Source organism: Dreissena polymorpha, chromosome 13, assembly GCF_020536995.1.
Source record: "Dreissena polymorpha isolate Duluth1 chromosome 13, UMN_Dpol_1.0, whole genome shotgun sequence".
Classification (NCBI taxonomy): Eukaryota; Metazoa; Mollusca; class Bivalvia; order Myida; family Dreissenidae; genus Dreissena; species Dreissena polymorpha.
In genome coordinates this window covers 40,967,504-40,975,941 of record NC_068367.1, presented here as the reverse complement: position 1 = coordinate 40,975,941, position 8,438 = coordinate 40,967,504, and the positions used below count along the sequence as shown (strand labels likewise).

At 33.5% G+C, this 8,438-nt stretch overlaps 2 non-coding genes across 2 annotated transcripts; both read left to right on the top strand.

The window, feature by feature from the left end:
• The first annotated feature begins 2,466 nt into the window (after positions 1 to 2,466).
• Positions 2,467 to 2,553, top strand: Trnam-cau (transfer RNA methionine (anticodon CAU)). Its single transcript is given in 2 exon segments — positions 2,467 to 2,503; positions 2,518 to 2,553. It is a non-coding gene; the product is annotated as a tRNA-Met (tRNA).
• A 5,182-nt stretch (positions 2,554 to 7,735) lies between these two features.
• Trnam-cau (transfer RNA methionine (anticodon CAU)) lies at positions 7,736 to 7,823 on the top strand. The gene is given in 2 exon segments: positions 7,736 to 7,772; positions 7,788 to 7,823. It is a non-coding gene; the product is annotated as a tRNA-Met (tRNA).
• Positions 7,824 to 8,438: the final 615 nt, after the last annotated feature.

The following is an 8,438-nucleotide window of genomic DNA, read 5'->3' as shown; positions in this document are numbered from 1 at the left end:
TCGCAACAATATATTACATTCATGCATTGATGTTCACCTTAGTTTGGATTTCCAAATATTTGTGTTTTGTTTTCAATACTCCGCATACATTTAAAGTCTATTTTATCAAACATTGAACTATTTGCCCTGGTGCGTATCAATTTACTTCCAACACATTAAAACAAGACTGCAAAAACGGTGTGATGAATACTGCGAAATAGTACAAACATAAGAACCTTTAATCCAATATGTGCTTTCTGAATACAGCACAGATCAAAGGACACACATTGTTACAGCCATGTATTATAACCGTTCTACTTGGATTTAGGACTGATGACTGGTGAACAGTTTGGAGTCCCTTTGAGCAGGAATGGAGGAGAATATATTGTTGACTAACAAGGATCGGAACGAAAAATCGCTGATTGTAATGCCAGTAACAAAGATTTAGCGGAAAATTACTTTGATTAAACAAGGAATTTATAGAATTCGTAGAATGATATAATAGTTGAGATGTTGTTATCGAATCAGTGCCCTTAAAACAAGATCAACACATGAGTTTCATGGACGTCTCTCCCCCGAACAATCGAATTGCAGCCTTATTCGTAAATAATGAGTCAATAGTGTGTGTGTAAATTCATTTGCCATGTAAAAATAAGGAATAAATGACGCTATATAAATGAATAAAATTAAACGCCAAATGAATAATAATATTTCAAATTTGTTTAATATCACTCGCATTTAAGTTAATACTTTCGCGATTTTAACGGAACTACCTTTTTCATAATTGGATTTCCGACTTCCGACTTCCGACTTTTGTTACATAACATACGTCACCTAGTGTCCTTGTTTGCCTATAAGTCAATCCAACACATGCTCAGTGAGGCTAGACATTAAAACTAGTTAAGATTAATTTGTTTCTCGTTGCCGTTTACTGTCCGGTAAGAGTTGGACAACGCTCTATCTACTGCGAACATAACAGACGAATAAAGAATGTCCAAACTACATATTCCCTAAAGCGACAATTTTTAATAAAACATTAACATGGCCATCCTAAAAAATCATGCACATTCATGCAAATGAGAGAGTAAACATGTTTATAATGTGTTGTCATTATTACATTTTTGCACGCTAAACAGCGATATGTTGATTCAACACGATCTCTATCGCAGGCAACAGACATATCTTATTACGCGAGGCGCGATTCAGTGAAAACATTTGCATGAAATGTGAGCGTACATTTAATTTAACGATGTACATTGTTGCAAGTGGCAGGCAAACTTGTACTAAGATGATCCCTTATTAACTTGCGAGTAAATCGTTACTTCAATAGCGAACTATGTTAATTCGAGATTTCAGAATCACAATCTTTATATGGATTTGACTGTTTTTGATCATGCCTCTTATGATATCAATGCCGCCATTAGTAACTGTGCGATGTTCGTATTCTGTTGTAATTATCTAAATTTGACTCTGTTATTCATAATGTGTTTTTGCTGTTTTTGTACTGTAACATAAATATGACAAAAATGAAGGAAACTTACAGACATGTTCGTTTACAAGAAAAAAACACATTGTTGTATCCTTCAGAAAAATTTGTGACAGCATTTCGCTTTTTTGCAAAGTCACTTGCTTATAAATATAATACACTACAATTTACACACATTTAACATAAAAACGATTATACATGCGGTCACAGGTAGGCTTTGAAAAGCAGCGTGTGGAGAGTAAGATACTAAAATGCTAGCCAAAGAAGTATATGTTTAAAAATGTGTCATCCAGGTCAGTGTTATAATTCCTTTAAAAAATGTTGTCTCCTATAACCGCCCTGCTATGTTCAAGCCTGTGTTTATGCTTGTTTAAATAAAGGACAAATGCCACAAGTTGCGTTTCTGCGGATGTTGGATGACTTACATGTGTGTGTTTCCTGCATTCTTGTGCGTTGTGTAAGTAGGTCAAATGTAAGTATCAAAGTGGTAACGTACTATGTACATTTTTTTATCAATTTCTTGATAACTATCCTTTGCAGAGCTGTCATTCTTGACATCTTGATTTTTCTTTTTGAAGCCAACACTCCTTATCTTTTTCTTAATGCGGCATAAGAGGGTCATTAGAAAAGAAATCAGGGTCACGCCTCAAGTAAAGCGTTTTCATTCTAAGTCTTCCAAACAAGTCATTGACAAACCAAACTATTTTACATATTGATTTGTCTTCACCTTTTCTGGCTTTGCATTCCGGATATAACATTTCAAGGTCACTGCTCGTATTAATGAAAATACACATGTCCTAAGAATGATATAAATATGTATTTACCAACATCTTAGATTGTAGTGTGTGCAATAAAAACATGTTTACAAGAAAAGCTGAGGCAATCATTAAGCGGCATCTGTTATTGTTCACGAACATGAAATGTAACGTCATGAAACGTTAAATTTAACGTCATGACAGACGTTAAACAGATTTGTATCAGTGTCAACAAATACTTAATATGCCTCGGTAGCGCAGTAGGTAGCGCGTCAGTCTCATAGCCATATAAGGGCGATCTGAAGGTCGTGAGTTCGATCCTCACCCGGGGCAGATATTTTGAAAACATTGGTAAATATCAAACAGAAAAGTATCGTAATTGCACGGTTCAATGATTAAACTGCAGTAATTGTTAGAAAGTACTAAATTTTCAGCGAATATTTGTATGCACAATTAAATTGATGAAATACAAAACTACTAACAAGCGAATTTCTTTTTTTTAAATCTGATTGACTCGCATAGCTTTGTCTATCTCAGCCATAGGCTTACAACCAAAACATGCCTAGTTTTTAAAAGTTTTAATCATTTAATTTGAGCTGATCCAAATTTAATTTTAAAATATTCGTTATTATAATTCTAATTTGTTGAATCACTACCCAGTGAAATTACTTTGAAGTGTCGTATTTATATAAGTAAAAATCCGTTTAAGAACTCTTAAGCGTCCTAAATATTCAATTGCTCTATATTTAATGAAAACAAAATTCTTAATCCACTGACAATTTTGAATAATGATTCTGAAGCCAAATACTACTTATGCATAAGAAAGTACGCTCGCAACAATATTATTTTTTTTAATTGATCTGAAAAACTTCATGTGTTAGTAGTAGTTATGAATCAAATATATATGACAACTATATGCCCTTGGTTAGGATTCTATAGTGTTGTAAATCTCATTGAATGATACACATTGTGTAGGCGTTTTTGTTCGAATTGTAACGTCGTGAATGACATGTCTAACATTGTTTGCAACTTGAGCGAATATGAAGCTTGTGACAATACGTTTTCTGTTTAATTTTAATGCAAATACTGTATCGCGAGTCATTATGCTGTAGAAAACAATTTTGTTTTAAATTGTGTTGATTTGAAACTACAAGATGTTTTATGTTCATGTAAAAAATGAACACATAATTTCTATAATATAACTTTAATTAAGAAAACATGAGCTTAGTGTATATGTAAAATCTGTCAAAGTGTGAATATATTTATTTAGAACATTCCTCGTACGTTAAATTTAAGAATAAAGCATACAACCTGTCAAAATCTTGCTAATTGTGTAGTAAATAAACTTTGGCGACTTAGGTTAAAAAGTGCTATTTTCCGGTTTCTTTTAATAACGAATGATATAGCCGTAGCTTATGTAATGCTATTAAATATGCTCGATATATGTCAATGTTGCTGGCTAGGATTTTAGCTCGTCTCAAGTTATCACTTTGACCGATTTGTGAGATACTTTTAAATTTAGCTTATCAAAGATTCCGCATTCAACTTTTAGAATCGTTCTTTTCTTCAGTTTAGTTTGTTTTAATGATGACATGCTCGTGTGGTTAATATAAATAGTCGATTTGTAAGTACAACACACTCAAACATGAGTATGCATCCAAATCGACATTTTCTATGAGCTTACCTAATAGAATTAAATTAAGCCACCCAATACGTTTACCTTAAATCATTCCAGTGTGAAAAACAGGGAAATAGCGATAGGTGTAACGTCGAATTTTTATAATGTGCATGAAGACATCAACTTGTAAATAAAAGACAATACACAATACAATGTATTTAATCTTTTGTTCAACGTATGTCATCAAATTCTACAAATTGGTGAGATAAAAAAAATACGCTTTTTTAGTTTTTCGACACATATCTCTCTTCAACGGATGGGCATTTAATTGCATTGCAATGAGCCTCTGAAAATCTGTTATCTCATTGATTGGAAGTAATTCGAAATCCATTAAGAAGATAATTCTGAAGCACGTGTATACTAGTAATCAAGATTATGTACAACGCTTGCATGATCAAGGGAAATCAGAATTATGAGCTGCGAATTTTATTTATGTAACATGGCTCAAAGCATATCTTTGTACCAAAGAGACATTATTGATTTCCCATTACTAAATATGTTACTTAATGAATCTTTCCTGCGTTCTGTAAATTTACCAAAATGATTGTGTTCTCAAACCAAAATTTACGTCTATAAATCGGTAGGATCTACATTTATTATTTTACTCGTGATGTTTATTATGACAATTATCTTTATTATGATCATCTGCTGCACACGTTTTTTTGTCGTTCACCAAGGTCAGCTATGTAATTGTTGATGTGATCAATATTTTATAGAACAGGCACAAGACACACCAACGCTCAAACAATGAGTCTACAACGTAATTGAACATAAGATAGTACACTAAAGATGGGCGCCCGATTGGTCTTTTTACTCAAGAACGAATATATTCCATCTATAGTTTAAAAATTGCCTCGTTATAAGGCAGGGGCCTTACCAATGGATGTAGATGCCTTGGTGATTGCTAGGGAGAGCGTTTAGTTCTTGGTTATCTGAATTAGTCATTACACCTGTGGCATTATATGAACGTGATTTATATATATTGCGGCGTATAATATGAAAGACAGTATTAAATGCATCAGTATAAACGTAGTCATAAACAGGAAAAGAAACACACACAGGGTATATTTTATTCGTTATATCGTGTTGTATCAGCACAATCACATTCACATGAATATAAGTAGCTGCAATTTCTATTTTGGCATCGTATGTATTGCATGTATTTTGACAAATCGTGTAAACATTATATACATTTGACTTGCTTGGTTTCAACAGATGTTCGTACTTCATTATTCATGGTCCTACTCATGCATTTATTTTTGGAAACGTTTTTTAATTTGTGTGCAAAAACTAAACGCATTACACGATATTATCGCAACATTATATTTAATTTATTCATTGGGGGCTCACCTTAGTTTGGATAGACCAATGCCAGAGAAGACGTTTTGTTTTGATTACACCGCATACGTTTACAGTCTATAAGTTAACAAGTCATAACGAACACACGTGATAAGAAATTTTATCAAACATTGAATTATTCGCCCTGTTGCGTATTTATTTACTTCCAAGACACTAAAAGGAGACTGCCAATTGATGCGATGAATACGGCGCAATTGTACAAACATAAGAAAATTAAATCCAATATGTGATTTTTGAATACAGCACAAGACGAATTACACACGCGGTTACAACCTTAAATTATACGCGTTTTATTTAGGACTGATGACGCGTTATGGTAAAGCAATAATTCCAGCTGTTATGTTATTAAAAAGCAACAAAACGTGTTTTACTTATGTACGAGAAACTGCAATGGTTGCTAATATTTATTTTAGAAATAGTTTTCCGGTAACAACCAATAGTTTGGAGTCCCTGTAAGCAGGAATGAAAGTGAATGCATTGTTTACTTAAGATGATCGGAACGAATTATCGCTGATTATGATTTCAGTTACAACGATCTAGCCGATTATGCGTAGAATGATATAATATAAGAGATGTTCTAATCAAAATAGTGCTCTTTAAAAATCAAACGAGTTTCATGGACGTCCCTCGCCGGAAACAAATCAAAGTGTAGCATAATTCGCAAATAATGAGTCACTAATGTGTGTGTGAATTCATTTGTCATGACAATAAATAAATTTCGCTATATAATTGAACAAATTTAAACGCACAATGAATTATACGATTTCAAGTTTGTTGGATTTCACATGCATTTAAGTTAATAATTTTGTGGGTTTGCATGAACTACTTAACATAGTTTGACCCCGACTGTAGAGTTTTGGATAGTGTCCTTGTTTGTCTATACTTCAGTCCAACAAATGGTCAGTGAGGCTAGAAATTAAAATAGTTCAGATAAATGTGTTTCGTGTTGACGTTCACTGTCCGGTAAGATTTAGACAGCGCTCTACCTACTGCGAACATAAAAGACGAAAATGAACAAGGTCCAACCTACATATTTTCTAAAGCGTCAATTTATAATTCAACATTTACAGTGCCATCCTTAAGTAATAATGCACATCCAAAATGAGAGTAAACATGTTAATAATGTGTTGTCGTTATTACATTTTGGCACGCTAAACAGCGATATTTGGATTCCACACGATCCAACCTATGTCACAGGCAACATACACATTTAATTGCGCGCGGCCAGATTCGGTGAACATTTAACTTAAATTTTATGATGTACATGTTTACGAGTGGCAGGCACACTTGTACTAACATTATCCCTTATTCTTATAAAATAACAGAAAATTGTTTGCGTCATAGCGGCGTTTTTCAGAAAGTGAAATATGTTAATTTCGATATTTCAAAATCACAATCGTTCATATTTGACTGATTGTGTCTGCTCTTATGAAATCAATGTCACCATTACAAACTGTTCGATAGTTCAAATACTGTTGTTGTTAAATAGTTTTGACTCTGTTTTTTATAATTGTGTTCTTGCTCATCTTGTACTGTGATATTAATATGACCATAATAAACAATCTTACATTTTCGTTACTATAAAAAAGTAAAACATGTATTTACTTCGTGAAAAGAATTTGTATAAGTATTCGCTTTTTAGCAAGGCCAATTGAGAATGAATATATTACACTACGAATAACACACAATTAACATAAACAAGATTATTCCTGCGGTCAAGATTAGGCTTTTGTAATGCACTGGATGGATAGTACACATATAAAAACGCTAGCCAAAGACGTACATGTTTTAGGATGTGTCGTCGAGGTCAGTTTTTTTATTCCTTTAAAATATAAAAGCATGTGTTCATGCTTGTCCATACAAACGACACATACCGCACGTTGCGTTTTCTGCGGATGTTGGATAACTTACCTCTGTGTGTTTCCAGCGTTTCTGTGCGTTGTGTAAGTAGGTCAAATGTAAGTAGCAAAGTGGTAACGTACTAGGTACAATTCGTTTCCGCTCAATATCTTGAAAACTATCCTATGCAAAGCTGTCATTCTTTACATCTTGATTTTATTGTTTGAAGCCAACACTCCTTATTTATTTTTTAAATGGGGCATAAGAGGGTCATTCGGAAAGAAATCAGGGTCTCGCATAAAGTAAAGAGTTTTCATTCAAAGTCTTCCAAACAAGTCATTGACAAACCATACTATTTTACATAATGATTTGTCTCCACCTTTTCTGGCTCTGCATGCCGGAGATAACATTTCAAGGTCACTGCTCGCATTTTTCAAAGAACGATATAAATATGTGTTTACCAACATCTTAGATTGTATTGTCTGCAATAAACACATGTTAACAAGAAAAGCTGAGGCATCATTTAGCGGCATCTGTTCTTTTTCGCGAACGTTTAATCTAACGTCATGAAACGTTAAGTCTAACGTCAGGTCAGACGTCGAACATATTCGTATCGGTGTCAACATTTACGTAATATATGCCTCGGTAGCGCAGTAGGGAGCGCGTCAGTCTCATAGCCATATAAAGGGCGATCTGAAGGTCGTGAGTTCGATCCTCACCCGGGGCAGATATTTTGAAAACATTGATAAATATCAAACAGAAAAGTATCTTATATACGCACTTAGTCGAATTGTATTATTATTTTGTACCGATGACATGATGAGTAGAAGTACATGAATTTCAAGAAAACTTATCTAAATATAAAAGTATCATTAAACATCTTTGAAGGGTTTTTGTTTTTTTCAACAATTTATTATTGGTACTGAATTTGATGAATTAAAACATTCTCATTTTTTACGACATGAATCAACATTCAACGGACCGATATTTAATCGAATTTCAAGCCACTGTTGAAAGACTGCTGTCTCATTGACTGAAACCATTGAAGCTCATTTAATATCAAACGGCGCGATTTTACCAACGCAGGCAGGATTCAGATATTAGTATTACAAGTTGCGAATATGTTATGTAAAGCATGGATGCCAAAACAACTGTCTGTCATGATTGCACGATTAATGTGTTCAGATAAGTTTGGCTTTAATTTTTTGTTGTATTTTGTAAAAATGCTTTTTTTCGCAAAATAATATTCTAAATATATTTCATGCTGTTTATCAAATATGACCCCCATATTTCAGCAATAATAAAAAGCCATGTTTTGTACATCGGCTCATTCAGGTCTGCA